The sequence below is a fragment of the Panthera pardus genome, unplaced genomic scaffold (assembly GCF_024362965.1).
Source record: "Panthera pardus isolate Hobbes unplaced genomic scaffold, ASM2436296v1 HiC_scaffold_2, whole genome shotgun sequence".
In the NCBI taxonomy this organism is placed as follows: Eukaryota; Metazoa; Chordata; class Mammalia; order Carnivora; family Felidae; genus Panthera; species Panthera pardus.
In genome coordinates, this window is record NW_026526765.1 from 81,888,607 (window position 1) to 81,906,305 (window position 17,699).

Here is a 17,699-nt window from a genome sequence, read left to right on the forward strand (position 1 = left end):
TTGAACTGTAGGTAAGGAACTGCAAAAATTTGAATCTGAGAACTCATGTAAATGCTGAACTTTACCCTTCTGAAGGAGAGAGAGGAAGAAACTTAATTTTGTCCTTGTAAACAAATTCTCCTTGGAAAGAGGAAGGAAGGAAACATCTCAACGTTTATAGCTTTTTGTTTGAACTGGTACAGTAATTTCTTAGAATCTACTTGTTCTTACTGTTATCTGTGTATATGTCTTTTCTATCTCACTATATCATAAAATTAAAAAAAATGCACAATTGAAAAATTGGTTGACATATACTGAGCTTTCTACCCAACTAGATCAAAAACTTCTTGAGGGTAGAGGCATGCTTTATACTTTTTGTCCTTTTTACAATTTTATAAACCCTTTGTATACTTATTCTTGAAACAAAGACTTCTTAATTGATAACGTCAATATAAGAGAATAATCTAGTGGTGAAAAATGGTACAATGTATATTATAAAATGTTAACCTTCCATTAAGCCCTCTGTCTTTGGAAAGGTAGATAGACATAGCCTGTATCACCAGAAAGGAAGTAATGTTACTGCTTAATATTTGCAAGATTTTAGAAGATGGTATAGATTATTCTTTATGCTTCTCTTCAAGTTGCCTTTTAGGTGGTACAAAGTCTGTCTCAGATGGGAGTCTGATCTCTCTTTGGCTGTTCTCATTTTCTTCTTTTCTGAATCCTGGAGGCTGTTAAGGTTCTGTTTTTTCCTTGGTTTCATCTAAGAAGAAGTGATGAGTGGTTCTCTCAGCACTCATAGAAAAATGCTTTAGGCCTCCAGTGTATACCCTACTAGAACGTCTGTGCACATAACATGATTTTCCTTTACTAATATTAACAATCATTCAGAACATAACTTTAAGGGATTCTTGCATTAAAAGAAAGCCACTATCTGCTTTACCTGTTAGAGTTGGGATGAGGAGGAACAAAGAGAGCTAAGGAGAAAAGAAAATGTGGTACCACAGTAAAATCATACGCTATTCACATGAAACATGGGCAGACGCAAACCTAAGCTTGAATTTACCAGCTTCACCAGGATTTGAACTGTCAGTTTCTTATTTTCTTTCTAAAACTAAAGAAATGCATCAAATTTGTCCCTTGCGGCCCATAAGGCTTAATGGGCTTGTCTGAGTCCATTTGTGCAGGAGGCAGGAAAAGACTGGAAGGGGATTTAGAGACTGTTAATTCAGAGTCTCTTTCTTTACGGTTATGTGATCTTTTTCAGATAGCCTAAAATTCTGTCATATTTTATAATCCAGTGTCTGTCTGGACTTGCATAGTCATTTTGTCAATTGCCTCAGAAAATGAAGTGTTCTTTCTTGATGATCTCATATAGAAAATGACCTCAAATTGATTTTTTCTTTTCTTCAAATTCATCTTGAAATTAGTACAGTTTAAAATGAGATTGCTTTTTAAAAGCAAGTTATTAGATTTTGGTGGATACTTGAAAAGTTTTTGAAAAGTTGCATTTTTTTCTTAATAAATATTTTCAAAATTCACAAGTGAAAAAAATTCCAAATTTATAAAACTTAACAGAATTATCTCTTAGAAAGTAGAGAAAGGAACCCTCAATAGGTGTTGAGTTTTTAAAAAGGAGTGTTTTTGAAAGTGTGGCAAATGGTGAGGGAGGGATTAGTTAACAGGGAGAATAACTATGGAAAGTATTTGCTCTGGACTCATAGGCCACTGACTGAAATCCACTCCAAACAAGAAGAGTCCTGCATATGTCACACAGAAATTCTCAAGCTTTTTGTGCTGATTTGATATTGTTTGGATTGATTTGTTCAGATTTGTTGGTGTTTCTTTGGCGGACTGGATTATTTGTTTAGGCAGGAGGTAGTAAACTCAAAAGAGGAGGAAAGGTTCTCTTTCAATTAAATAACTATAAAAAATGACATAGTTGTGATACTGTACTCGAAAATATACAACATACTTTCCTAAAGACAACAAGAGCCAATACATTGATAATAAATATGTCTCATGTCCAGGTGATGGTCTAGTAAAAGTGGTAGAGAGAAAAGGGAGGGTAAAAGGGGAGATGGAGAGAAGAAAAAATGGAGAGAGAAAGACCCATAGACACAGAGAAAAACAAAACAAAATCCCAGGAACAGAGAAAGGCAGATTTAGGGGAGAGAGAGAGAACCCCGAGGAAAGACGTGAAGGCAGCAGCAAGCACTGTGGAGTCTCAGTGGAATCTGAAGTGGAAGTCAAAGTGTAAAGCCTTCTCACTTGAACTTGGAGTATTTACTACTCTTGGAAATGTTAAGAGCTGATTAATAGCATATGACTATATATATATATGTGTGTGTATATATATATGTGTGTATATATATATATATATATATATATATATATATATATATATATATTCATTTGCTTCCATTTTTACAAATTGGCCATTTGGAGTCTTTTCTGTATTTGTGATAATTATAAAGCAGTGGTTCTCAATTGTATCAGAAAATGCACTTTTTTTATAACAAGTAATTTGTAATGACTCATTTAATATGTTAAAATGTATAGTTTCAAAAGACTGATATGACCTATTAAAAAGGAGAAATAAGAGAAAAGCAATTTATAGTAAATATATGTATATTCATATCTAACTACTTCATCCCAACTGTCCTGTTACCTCCAACTGTACCCTAGGGGGCGATGCTACCTTCTTTAAATTTGGAACCATTGTAATAAAGTAATTTCTCACAATTATGCCTTCCTTGGTTTGTCTTTGGTATTTTTCTTACTTTTGTTGTCATTTTTATCATTATGTTTACTTTGTAAGTGGTAGAAAATGAATATAGGAATAGGAACAATTGAGTTTATGCCATCTACTTCTTCAGAATTATTTCAGCCATGGGATTCTGGACACAGATGACTTACCTGACATATGCACCCTTCATATGCTATTTAGACCAAAGTCATGCATTTCTGTGTCATTAAATTGTCAGTTTCTTCTGAGGCGATGTGAAATTATATCAGCCCAAACATTTGTAATGATGACATAGGATATTTATGACGTATCTGGATTTATTACCTCATGGCATTTTATAACCAGTACATTTTCAGAAAAAAAAATCTATTTTTTCTGCTAAGATGTCACTGAATAACAGAATACAAAACCTCCTCAAAGGTACCTTTGAGACAAGTCATATCATTATGATAGTTATTGAAATGAACTCTTCTAACCTAGAATATCAGAAGTCTTGCCCAGAGTATATATGAAGTTACAATATTTTATTGGGAAATTAAATTTGTATTAATGCTTTAAACAATAAATTAAAAAAATCAAGATTAGGTACCTTCAGTCCTTTAATCTAGTAGGAAATTAGGGAGAAGATATGTACTTGATAAACAAAAATTAAAAGTTGAAAAATTAGGGCCATGCAATTAAAGGAAAAGGAAATAATACCTGTGGCATGTAATTAATTTTATAATGTAAATATATAAAGCTGTCATATTAAAATAAAATTGTAGTTTAAATATTCCTGTTAATGAGTTTTTTGCTTTTGAAATACTACAGATTCTGTGACAAACTATTAAACACTATTTTTCGGGGTGCCTGGGTGGCTCAGTCGGTTAAGCAGCCGACTTCGGCTCGGGTCATGACCTCGTGGTCTGTGAGTTCAAGCCCCACGTTGGGCTCTGTGCTGACAGCTCAGAGCCTGGAGCCTGTTTCAGATTCTGTGTCTCCCTCTCTCTCTCTGACCCTCCCCCGTTCATCCTTTGTCTCTCTCTGTCTCAAAAGTAAATAAATGTTAAAAAAATAAATAAATAAACACTATTTTTCATCCTGTGGTCAATTACAGTTAGTGTGACTTATCTGTAGAGACTGTATGGCAGGGAGGTTAAAAGTGTGCCTCTGGAGATCTGAATCCTAGGTCTTATCACTTATTAGCAGTGTGAATTTAGGGAAGTCACTTAACTTCTTTGGCCAACAAAATAGGTATAATAACAAGATCTACCTCTCATGAAGTTGTTGTGGGGATCAAATGGGTTAATGTGGGTAAAGCACTAATAGCCATGCCTAGCATGGAGTAAAACCAGGTATGGGTCAGTTATAATTCTTATCACATGTTGAGTGAGGACCGTGACCTCTGTTATCTATGTATGGATTGTGCATATCTGTCTCTAGATAATTATCCCCACATCCTTTCGGGAATAGGCACAGACCCCTGTTTTGACCCAGATGTGTCCGAGAATGGATGCCTATCTTAGGCTGTGTTCCCTAGGAGCCGATCTTGACAGGATTTGTTCCTATGAACATTATTTACTAGTAAGTTTGCTCACAGAAGCTGGTAGGATGTTGGGAAGATAGGACCAGCAAGGAAGCAGGACCAGCAAGGCTGTGATATCAAGCAAAGTGTCAGAGGAGTAGCTGGCTCCGTCTTACAGAGGGCAGTATAGACAAAACAGACCACCCCCTGGAGGTCCAGATCAGAGCAGATCATAGTCTTACATCCTTTGGGCATTGGTTAAGTGCTGCTCCAGGGGAGATATCGGTTTCCTGGCACTTTTATCTCTGCTATGGGGCATGCGCAGGAAGGAATCTTATTTGGATTGTTGACGGTACTAGATACTGTTGTTCGAGGCCATACAAAGTATTAGGTTTCTGTTATTCGTAATGAGTGAGTTGACAACTTTCATTTTGCTTTGTAAGTGCTGGTCACTTCTGAAATGCCTGTGTGGTTTGCTTTTCAGATGGATTCTAAAAAAAGAAAAGAGCAGATGATAGCATTTAGTAGTTTAACATAAATACTCTGTTTAATTGGACTACTTAGTTTCTCAGAACAAACACAGGACTGTTCACCCCAGAGTTTACAGTGGTGCCATGAATCTTGCTTCACAAGTGAAAAGTGGAAAGAAACTTATATAAACTAACGTACTAGATACTATGTGCTAAGCTCCTGAAAATGATATTTCACTTAGTCCTTATCACTTGCATGTGAGTTAGGTGTTATCCTAATTTTAAGGCAAAGAAAATGGAAGTTTAGAGAGGTTAACCCTTTATACCTGACCTTGCAGAGCTAACATTAAGTTTGAAGTCATAGTCTGCACTCTTTGCTAGTTCCTATACTATGGGTAGCAGGAGAAAGCTTTATATCCTGATTTAAGTTGGCATCTGGAGACACAGAATTTTCTGTCTTTGAACCATTATGGCTTTTTAGTGTTACTGAGCCATGAGGGAGCAGGGGGATGTGTGTGTCTGTGTGTGCACATGTGGCTGTGTATGTGTAAAAGAGAGAGACAGAAAGAGCTGAGAGACAAAGATACAGAGAGACAGACACACACACATAGAGAAAGAGAATTACTGTAATTGATAGTTGTTCATAAATTTTACTTTTCTGAGAAGTGAAAACCACAACAAGTTATAGAGCATTGTTTGGAAGTTGTCCATGTTTTTGTTAATTGGGGTATAAGCACACAGATACTGTTTTTATTTTATTTTTTATTTTATTTTATTTTTTTTGGTTTAAAGGAGACACACTCTTTAAACATGGAAACAGCAACTGGATAAAGAATTAAGAAAAAGAGATTTATCCATTCCACTTTCTCAGAGGAAAGTTTGCGCCTTCCTTTAGACAATCTGTGTGCACCTGAAATTGTGCTGGTTTGGGGTCACTGACTCCCCTGGTTGTATAGACAATTGTTTAAATGCAGAAAAGTTGGACTGTGGACTGATTCTTTGGATGCTTGAGTGCTACATATTTTCTAGTAGCTGAATCTAAGTATCCCCATAGATGTTGATAAGGCAAGAGTGAATCTTGAAAGTTCTTTTGGTTTTATCAGAAAGATGTCTACAAGACTAATTCCCATCCCTGAGGGGCTTGAAGAGCTGCCCTACACCATAGAAACCTTATTCCAGGGAGGAATAGCTCACTTCTCTTCAGTCCTGCAGTTACTTGGTTATACTGGGGCCTACTGTGACTGGAGAATAAAATTTCAGAACATGCTCTTACGAGTAGCTGACACTTATTTCACCAGAACCATTGCATTTCTCATGTTGGTAAAAATCAGAATTTCCTTTATTTGTACTGTATTTCCCAAAGTTTACACATGGTTTCCTGCTATTTAGATGCATTTCTTAGAAATGTTTTCAAATAGCCTCATTGTTTATTTTAAAAAAGACGTGGAAAAACAGAAAAATGTCTCTTCTCAAACGGATCATATATGTTTGGTATGATCTTTAAAAGCAAGCAGATAAACAGTTTATAGAGAAAGTTTGGGGAATGCTTAGAGACTTTAGAAATGAATTTTAGACTTAGGTTCAAACTAACTTGAAAGAGGAAGTGTACTTATCTGCTGTTACATCTGAAGAAAACCCCTCCTGTTGTTGCAACATTTGATATTCCTTTCACGTAAGTCGCCAGTTATTTTTTTCTGAGAATTTCCATCAATGCAGTCATTTTTTTAGTTTCTAGAAATATGCAAAGAAGACTTGTGGAATCAATAACAAATAATAAGTGATACAATTATTAATGTCCCTGATTAACAGTTATAACCAACAATGAGCCACTTGTTAAGCAAAAAATACCTGGTTCACTTCCCCTGAAAGAGGGCTTAAATGAATAGTTGTTCATATAATGTGATGTGCTCTATAAGAAACCACAATGAATGTATATTAATTATACACTTACAAAAGGTAAGAAAATATCCAAAAATCTGTTCAATGTGACTAAAACATTAAAAATGGTCCTAACTAAAGTGATTCTTTTAACTAGTCCTAAAATTCTACCTTAAAACCAAAGAAAAGGCCTTAGCAGAAAAAGGGAAAGCTTAAAGTTTACCTTTTATCATTTCATAAACACTGGCCATTTCCCCTTTCATTTTGTGGTAGTATAAATAAAGACATTGCTGTGGTACAGCAACTGTAAATCCATGCAGCAGAATTCTTTAAAAGTTGAGAACAAATAAGAAATTTCACTCAGTCACTAAGCTCAAAGAAACTGTTGAATAGAGTCAAGAATCAGTGCTTATTTTGTTAACCAAGGACTGATGTTAAATAAATCTTAACATTAGCAAGCTTTGAATATTAAAATATGATTGTTAATTAAAACTTGTTATTCTCCAGAATCTGTTCTCTCTTTCTTACTCAGTAATAGACATATAAGAACCCCTAATTTTTACCTAGTGCTTCGGTGCTTGGAATAAAGACCTTATTTTCCAGTCAGCTTGCAGCCAGCTGTGGTCATGTGACGTCATCCCGTTAGAACACAAACAGCCATCTTGGACTGGGAGGTACTCCTACATGCTGAAGATGGCAAAGCAGCAAATAGGCGGAACCTGGGTGCCCAATCGTGGAATGCCATACCAGACCTTGGTCGATGATGACTTCCAGTCTTTTTCTTTTTTCAATAGAAATAAGCTATTATGTTTAATCAGCTTGTTTTCGGTTACTGGATTGAGATCTCTTTTTGAGGTCTAAGCTTACTGAAGTTAACTCGGGCAGATACGTCAAATTATTTTTCTTTTTGATCACTTGTAAGATGACTTTCTGTGCAAATAAATTCCTCAGGATAGTAAAGTTCTGTGGCACATTCTCAGATCAACTACGGCACTGAATGCCTGGTTTACAATTTTGCAGTAAGACTTCATGTGTCAGACCCCAATGGTCAGCAAACTCAGTTGGATAGAACAGGTGAATGGATCCGTCTCCTGAAAAAAGAACCTTCACTGAGTTCATTAAGACTTTATATTCAGCAACTATTATCTGTCACCTGAACAAATGAAGTGACCAACAGGTGTATTGGGAGCCAAGAGGGAATATATATGATATTAAAATGTTTCGATATTAAAATGGGTCTACATTTTCCAAAAGACACAGGTTAAAGCATAGATGTGTGAAAGTGGTCGTGGTGTCAACATCTTTGGTGTCTGTTTGAGTCTGTCACCACTATTACAGATGGTATTTCTAACTGCATGTCTCAGATGTACACCATTAGTCACCATGGGAAGTAGAGGACAAACTCAAAGCCACCTGCAACCCTAAACACAGCTCTCAAGGAGCATTGTTTCTGTTTTGGTCCATATGCGAAATCTGCCCAGACAGATGGCTTTGCCTAAATGGAAGACAAATTTAGTCTTATAAAAATGCTTGGATAAAGCAGATTTACTTGAATTAAGCTTCCTAAATGGAATTTTGTATTCTTTCAAAGTGATAAACATACAAAACAAACCCAAACTTCTCATTGACACTTTCTAATGAAATCATAGTCCCTCTCTCCCCTTTTTATTGTAAATTTTATATTTATGTGACTGCCAGTCCCCCTTCAACGGATATTGCCGTGTTAGCTGATTTTGAAGAGCTGAAAATTATTCTGGCTGGTATGTTTTTATGTGGTGGTTGGAGCATCTATGCTGGACAGTACATTTTGAGCTCCCTTTAAAAAAATGTCACTTTCTTTCCCCCATAAAGTTAAAATGTTTTGCTTTTATTTAAGGCATGTTAGGTCTCTTTTGCATAATTTTCCCTGCCTTTACTGATGTTTGCAACACTTCTCAATTTAGTACCATCTGTGAATCCATCAGCTTGCTATTTACTGCCTCTTTTAGATCATTAAGGGAGATGTTATGGCAATAATGCTTTATTTACATGTCACTTTTCCAGGAAACTCAAAGTATATTTATAAAGCTATTGTATTAAACAATGTCACCCATGTGAGGTAAAGAATTTTATAGTTAGCATTTCAACACTAGTATGACTTATTTCAGATAGAAGGAAATATTTCAGGCATTGTAGAGTTTGTCTGTTATTAGGTATTCTTGTTGCTTTGAGTCATTAATAAGTTGTTAGAGTGCTTCCGGTGGTAGTGTAATGACATGAGAGGTGGGAATGATTGTATTAGATTGATGAATGAGTTTTACTTTCTTCCCAGTTCCTGCTTGGTCCCCAAATCCAAGTCTTAATTATTATGAAATGGCAAGAAGCCAAGAAAGTTAGAGGAAAATGGAGAAACAAAAGAATCAGGTAAAATGAATTATTAAGGATAATATAAAATGTCACCATCTTGTCTCTCTCCCTTTTAAATTATGGCATTGTCACTGTTTAGGCATCCTTTCAGAGGCCTGCAGACCAAGGAATCCTTTGTGAAAAATGCATAAAATGAGAATCCAGTCCCATTACTGAATGTATATATTTTATTTTACTTTAAAGTTGTGTTGCACTGTAGCAATCCAGTTGTGCTTGGTTAACACAGGAAACATTCTCTTCTGTAGTTCAGCAGTGCTTTTACTGACTATCCAGTGGCCTAGGCCTTAGCAGGTACATAAAGAATTTCAGTTCTGGTTTAGCCCTTTTTTATCCTTAGTTTTGAATGTCAGAAATGAAATGTCATCTGTTAACAACTCATACCACCTCTGCAAGTTAGTTCAGGCACTTTGGGCTCCCAATAAAGATGATGCAGGCTGTTGCTGAATTGAGTTTGAGATCTATCAGGTACTTGTTATGGAATTAAAGTTAGGATCATCCAAAAGAGTTTATGGTGTTCAGCAGAATTCTAGCTGGTATTTGACTTCTAATTTTATATTTTCTCTTACATCTTAAGCTCATTAATTAATTCACTTAGGTTTTATTTATAAATGAGCTTAATGGTAGAGTATCAAATGAATAAAAATGAAGGGGAAACCATAGGCCTCTTTCTCAATAAGAATATAAAATTTATGGCAAATTTGAGAAAGTGGAGTTTCTGTATTTTGATTTAAGATGCTTACCAGGAGACCAAAGAATACATGTGGATTTGTTTGATGGACTTTTGTCTCAAGTTGCTGTGTGTGATGAAGGAGGCATTGGATTCTGGGCCTATGGCTTGTTCATTGCACTGGGAGAGAGAGGGCTCTGTGAGGGCCATTCAAAGCTGACATTAAGTTTTTGTTATTACAACAGCAGTGAGACCTAAGGCCTGCATGAGGCCTAAGGCAATTAGAATAGAGACTCCTAAATATAATTCATTTGAGTATTATCTCATTTTTGCCATATACATATAACCTTTTGCCATATACATATACATATACGTATATAACCTTCATTATTACCTACTGATTTTACTTTAAGTCAACTTACTTTAGTGACTTAAATTATTTTAAAAGGTAATTTCATATTACTACCACAAATCAGAAAAATCCTCTTCAAAACTAGATGGTAACTGGGGTGCCTGTGTGACTCAGTGGTTGAGCATCCAGCTTCAGCTCAGGTCATGATCTCCCATTGCATGAGTTCAAGTCCTGCACCGGGCTCTGTGCTGACAGCTCAGAGCCTGGAGCCTGCTTCAGATTCTGTGTCTCCGTCTCTCTCTGCCTCTCCCTTGCTTGTGCTCTCTCTCTCTCTCAAAAATAAATAAAAAACATTAAAATTTAAAAAAAAAGATGGTAACTATAAAAATAAGTAGGATGAAACCAAAACAAGTATACAGTTCTAAGCAGGATGATGTTACATGAAGACTTAATGCCTACGAACATTTTTCTTCTGTTAAGACAAGAATGGAGAGATGTGAAAGACCTGCTAACACCAAACTGAGATTTTTCTCCTTGTTATTGGAAAATAGGTGAAAAGTTTGTCATTCTCTAAGTCAGAGTTTTTAATGCGCTGTTACCTCCTAAAATGATATACCAGACCATGCTTTGGGAAATACAGGATTAAAAAGAACAAATAAAGAACATGGATCTAACAACTTAATCAACTCAACAATTCATTTATGCATTCACTTTATTATGTGCCCCCCAACTGGGTATGCAGTGTTGAACAAAGCACATAAATCCTTGCCCCCATGGGCTTACCATGGGGCACAGATCTTCCTTTCAACCTCTTATATCATGTGTACAGTCCTATCCCCTCTTTTTTTTTTCTGTCCTAGACCTTTCCACTTGTTATCCCAATCCAACCTAACTTACTGTGGTGACTAGCAATTCCTTATCTCTTCTGAGATCAATCTGCTCCCTTTGTCTAAGGTTCAGCCTTGGAATGCACCTTGATCTTGCCCACAGGCAGAACTTCTCCAACCTCTAGAAAATTTAAATTATATTTCAAGTTTCTTATGCCTTTCCTGCAAATCCTACAGGATCAGATGAGTGAGAAAGCCAGGAGGAACATTTAATATCAGGAGGTCCGGGGTCCTGGTTATTCTTTCCATTTGTGCTACTATTTGGTCATAAATTGGTTTTGATCCCAAAACGTGTTCTGGGGCCTAGACTAAGTAATCTGGCCACATCAAGTATCTAAATATTGCCTGGTGAAATCATCTCACTGCAGGTCGTTAATTCAAAAGATATTTATTTTATTAACATGATCTAGTATACTAGTAAGTGCTATTCTAGGTTCCCATATAAAATCTTGCCTTCGGTGTTATTACCAAGTCTGAGAACATCTTCAGAGTCAATGCCTATGAACTCTTCAGTTAACTCTCCATTATCCCCATAGCAATTAATTTCAGTGTAGATTATCCGATGTCACAAGAGTTTAATAACAAAGATTATGGCCTCATGTTCCGTTTGCCAGAGGAAAGCAGCTGTGGCCAAAACCAGCTGTGTTAATAGGCCCCTCTCATCTTTTCTGGAACAAATATAAAAAGTTGTCTGTAGTTAAAATGTGGAGCCTCCAAATTCATTTGTTGTTCTGGCTGAACGTCAGCATAATTATATAAACTGCTTTGAGAAGGGGGTATACCTATTCTGTTATCCTTGTAAATTTAGATATGACAAATTTTGACATCCTCCAAGGGAAGAAAAATCTTTAAATTCTGAGGAAAGTAAACTCATGAACAAATTTAAAAAGTAATGTCAGTGGTAAATTCCAGGAAAGAAGAGCTATTTACAGTATATGCAAGAATAATTGGAAACAATACTAGGAAATATGAATGTGCTAGAATGGATGAGTAATACATATTTTTTAAAGTTTACAGTGGCATCACTGAGCATAAATCTGTGAACTTATTGAAAGTGAATCTGTCTTGTTGCTTTTTGAAAACTTTACTATGCGTGCCTTCGATTGTGGATTCCATTAGGGCTGTGTATAACCATACACCTCTGCTAGAGTCATGTACTCCTTGGAGTAGTCAACAGAATGCTAACTGAAAAGAGTTGAATTGCTCTCTTTTTGTATTTTCCTTCCAGAGATAGCTTCAGGAGAGATGATACTGGATGCCCTCTTGTACTTTATTAATGATAGTAATTTGGAGATGAAGTCTTTGAAAAGCTTGGCATGCAAGATGGCAGGGAACAGTTGTACAGTTTAGATTGGAAAGACAGTAAGTATGTGTTTGTTTGCCGCCAGGTTATCCATCAGCTTAATGCAACTCTGCAATTTCTCACTTTGCTATAACAGTGTGTTTATAACAAGAATTTATAATTCTGCCATCTCACTCCTCAGTGTGTGTGACCTATGTCTCTTATAAATGTCTGCTTCTGAGTGGTGTGATGATGGAGGAGCTTTGACATCTGGTGGAATTTCCTCTAAACACCTTAAGAGAAACTCATGTAGAAATTTCTGTTGGGGCATCCCAGCAGTTACCTGTCAGGTTTGAGAGCTTCACGCTCTTTTGAGCTGGAAAAATGCCAGTAGAACACAGTGTCAGAGGATTAAAGCCAAGAAAATATTTTTGCTACGGGTAGCTATGGAAAAAGGACAATCTGCAAGATGAAGTAGTTTCTTAGTAATTCTCTGGAAAGGCAAGTGACTATTTTCCCAGCACTAGCTCTTTGGACCAAAGCCCAGGCTTCCTATGGACATAGCATAGCAAGAATTTCTGGCAACATAGTAGTGTCTCCAATTATGCCAGCAGACACAGAGACATCTATGAATAGGAAGGATATTGACACAAGGGCATTGACAAAGTTATGACTATTTTTAGATAACATTTAGTGTATATATGTTCTCATTGGAAGAGGAATCTCTATTTACCATGGGCCTTCTTAGACTACTATGAAAAAAATATTTACAATAAATGCCAAAGATCAAAGAGTTAATTTATTGGTTATTTGTTGCCGTTTAAAACAAGGAAGGTTAATTCTTGGCTTATCAAATTGATAAATATGTTAATTAAATTAATATGTGAAATATATTAATCTGAAAATTATTTGAAATACTTAATTTCAAAGACATCAAGAAAATATTGAATTGTTTCAAAAATGTTACCCCTTCAGGTTGTATAAAAGCTTTTGTTCGTGCTTTTTTGTTTTGTTTTTAATTATTCAGGTATTAAAAATATGCACAGACTAATATTAGAAATTCTAATATTAGTATTAAGGAATTCTCAGTGTATATCCTCCTCTTTATTTAAAAATAAACGTCATGAGACTGTAAGACTTTAAATTTGGGGTGTTGCAGATGGTAGATGTTGACTGAATGCAGCTGGGGCTAATATGCCTTGAAAGTGAGGTTGCCTGGGTTCAGGAGAGATCTGGGCAGCAAATTAACAGAGGATTATCACTGTCATTTGCCTTAAGCATTTTTCAAAGAATCCTTCAATTGTCCTTGAAAAATCATCACCAGTGAGTGGAATGATTGAAGAATGAGAGAAATAAGTCTGGGGCAATTTTAATTCTTATTTCTCAAAGACTGTTTCATTGCAGTGGACTTGAAGCCTTGCTTTCCACTTTTCTTTATAATACCTGATATTCCTGGAAGAGTAAATAAGACAACTCCTGAGCTATGACTTTCAATTCCAGGGCAGAAATCCTACTTAAGAGCAAGTCTCAGGTTAATATTGTAGACAAGCTAATTAGCATCTGAGTTGCCCTTTCTCAATTCTCTTAATAGTAAATAACTCTGAAAATAAATAAATAGAAAGAATAGCTCCACTAAGTAAGGACATGATCCAAGTAGTTTGTGCTGACTTGCTTGAACCTGATCTGATCCAACAGTGATATACATGAGAGCAGCCACGAATCAGTGAGGAACTGTGTTCTCCACATAACAGACCCCTCCAACAAACCCCCTTCCCCAACCAAAGACCCACCTAGCAGCTTAAATATTTTATAAATTTTATTTTGCTCACAAAACTAAAAGCTGGGAGGTAGGCAGTTGCTGGCTCAAGGATTCCAGGGTCTAGGTCCTACAAATCCCTCACCCTTTTCTTTGTGGTATTATGGTCATAAGGCAGCTGTCCAATCTTCAACATCACATCCATATTCCAGGCAGAAAGAAAATAAGGGAAAAAGTAGAAGGTCTCATGCTAAGTTAGCATGAGTTTACTCCCTTTTTGAAAAACTGCTCAATCTATTTATATCTCATTGGCCAGAATTGTATTGCAGGACATCTTCTGCCTGCCAGAGAAGGTGGTTATTGTTTTAGAGATGAGAACATTACTATTCCTGATTCCCCAAATTGACATTCTCTTAGAAAGATGATGGAAATGATTGGAAATTAGTCTGTCCATCATTAATGTTACCTTAAATAATTCTCAAATCTATTCATATTTCTTTATTTCTCTGTCACCACATTTAACAAATTAGATATAAGAAGTTATCGGTTAATTGGATTGATCAAAGAGTGTATCATGAGGATGTGAGAATTGAAGATGAGTTTTGAAGTTTAGTTATAATTTGGAGGAAAAAAAAAAAGGCATGGTAGGAATTCTAAGGAAAAGTGATAAAATCCCCAGACTGGAAGTGATCGTGGTGAATAAGAGTGTGATTATGGTTGTGGGCAAAGAGGCAATTAGGACACCAGACTTGCATGAGCTGAGATGTTTGGAAAATCTTCGAGGTGTTTCTTTAAAAAGTAGAATGGATGGAGAGAATTATGTCAGATACTCAGATCTGATTGTTATATAGCATTATGGAGAGCATAAAGCATTCCGAATTACAGTCCCAAGAGAATCTCTAATTCTTAAGGTCTATAAAAGAAGGAAACTCATCTCTAAATGTAGCCTCCATCAAGCTATTTAATATGCATTTTCCATTTCTATACTCATTATCTTTGAGGCTACCTTGAATTTTCTAAGTTTTTAGGGTAATTTGTATTTTATCACCTTCCTAAAACATAGAAAGTACTTGTATATTTACTTAATCAGATTAAATTGAATTGTCCCCTGCTCATCAACTCTCATGGAAATGGCCCAAAGCTCTTGCTCAAGGGTTAGGCCTAGGCTTCCATGTTGGTTCCTCCACACATGTCTCTTTATTCATAGACCACCTGAGTCAGAGGAAGTTCATTCAGAACAGATTATCTGAACCAAATATATTTTCTCTTGAGAATTTAAGGGTTTCTGAGAGTCTTCATAGTTTAACTTCCAGTAACAAAACTACCAAGCTATCTGGAAATAAGGTCACTGACAAGCAGATAGGGGAGAGAAGAGGCCATAAACTGGGAAAAAGCAGAGGAAGCTGTTCTATATAAACAAAGAGTGCAAAAAGAAGCAAATGGGAAGGTATCACACCAAAGACATCAAAGTTTCCAGTTCTTAGAGGTTTGGCTCAACTTCCCTTTCCTTCAGTGAAAATTTAGTGTCCTTTCAGTAAATTTTCTTTTCTTAGACTGGTATGTATGGGTTTCTCTCTCTCTTGCTATCACTTATGCTTAACAAAGAAATATATTTGAAAAATATTCCTGTATGTTCCTGTTAGAGGGATGAGATTACATTAAAAAGAGGAGGCACTATTGATACATTTATCTTTTTAAATGACAATATAAAATTAGTGCAACCATTCATTCCAATTATCTTGTTCTTGCATAGTAAGCATTATTATTCCTGTTTGAAAATTGTAGGATTGATAGTGAAGTCTTTTTAAAAATGAAGGCCTGTGTCATCTCTGGAATTCATGCAGATTGTCCTAATGTACTATTATTTACATATTAGTACAAGTAATTATTACAATTCATCCAATCTTGGAAACTCTTAATAACATAGGATAGGAAGTATATAAGTGAATTTTCCACATTTTGGGGGTAAAGTTAGGTCTATAGGGACCAGTCAGATGTATGTTTAGTAAAAAGACCATAAAACCATGCTCATTACCTTCTCTATTGTTCTGAGACTTTGGTCTTACCACAGATATCACAATCACCTCCTTGGTCTGTCAGATCAGAATTGCCTAACCAGCCAAACTTGACCTTAAGTGGTTTATCAGAGTGAATCTAGAGATGCTGCAAAGTAAGCAGTAATTACAAGAGAAGGTATTGTCACACTGCTTGGTTTATAGTCCTCGAGTCTATAGTATTATAACTCTTTTATTTAGAGATAACTGCTATATTGAGTACCCACTTGTAGTATGGTGTGTTTGTAGAACTTTAAAGCACTTTGCTGGAGATTTTTAGTTTTTTTTTAATTAAAATTAAAATTTATTGTCATTTACTAAACAGATTATTGTGTGATAATTATCTTCCCTAGAAGTAATATATGAAATAAAATATTATCAAAGTTAGCTCTTTTTTTCACATTTACTTTTGTGGTTTTTATTTTTGTTAGTTTCATTATGTCTTCTGAAATGATCCTTAAAAATTAATGTGCTTTTGTATAGAGAATTAATTAAGCATCAAAGAAAATCAATTTTTAGATTAGAGAACAGATAGTATAGTTATGTACTTTGCATTCAGAGAAATTTCTGAATGATATGGTTAGGCATGTTTAGATTTCTTTTTAATAGGAAAAAGATTGGTTTTCCATGTGAAGACTTAAAAATTCTTATACATAGAGAAAAATTTTTTGTAACCATGTGGTTTGTTATTTTAAAAATCATATGTTATTTGGAAAGTGGACAAATAGATGAATAATACATTATTTCTCTGAGAAAAACACTAAAAATAAAAGCAATCTCAAACCAGCAAACTCCTTGTAATTCAAAGAAAATCTGTGTAATTTACAATAGATAATTTAACATGAATTACTTCATTGGAGTATTAGTTTTTCTCTAGTGGTAAGTAATTAGTAGAGATGATCCAAATGGTGATTGACTAAAAGGAAATTTATGAAATTTATGCCAGTGTTATGTTAGAAATTCATAACTTTATATTTCTTGATGAGAAAATTAACAAATCAGAGAGAGTTTATTCACTTTTTTTGTGTAGCAATACCTTATAATATCATTTGATACAGCAGAGGGTTTTGATTCTCCAGATGGCCACAGTCTACTGGCAATTAGTGATTTCGATTAGTCTCCCCCTGCCCCCTTCAAACTGGTACTAACTAAATTTGTTTACATTTGAGATTCAGATATGTACAGGACAGGATGTTCCTCTTTGATGTTTTGTGCTTTCTCATTTTCATCCACTGCTAAGATATTTTCTTATGCTCTTTTGGCAAAGGGAGAAGTTAGCATAGCACAACTATTTTTTTTTCTGACCTCATTTTGTTTGTTTAAAAACTCAGTCTTATACAGCATCAAAGTGGCAAAAATAGAAGGATTTTAAATCACATTTATAGGATCTGTAGCAGGTCTAGAAAACATCTCTGAGCACACGAATCAGAAGTTGCAGGTCACTGAGGGAAATTGAGCATACGGAGTCAAACTTCTAGAACATACTACTGGTTGTAGCTAAAAGTTACAACTAGAAATTTTGAATAGAAACAGCATCATAACCAGTATTCCTTTACCCCCTCAAGCTTGTGTACTCCTTACAGAGCTCATTCCAATTATACATGGATCTACAAATAGAACAAAGATGGCTACATTTTTTTTGTACTATAATAAAAAAAAAGAAATGAAACAATTTTGTTTGCTTTAAAACTATAATTTAACCTTAAATTAAGAAT

General features: G+C 35.3%; 1 protein-coding gene across 10 annotated transcripts in view; it reads left to right on the forward strand.

The window, feature by feature from the left end:
- Positions 1–17,699, forward strand: part of MCTP1 (multiple C2 and transmembrane domain containing 1) — a 530,890-nt gene that overhangs the window by 56,723 nt on the left and 456,468 nt on the right. The gene's annotated exons all lie outside the window — the stretch shown is intronic.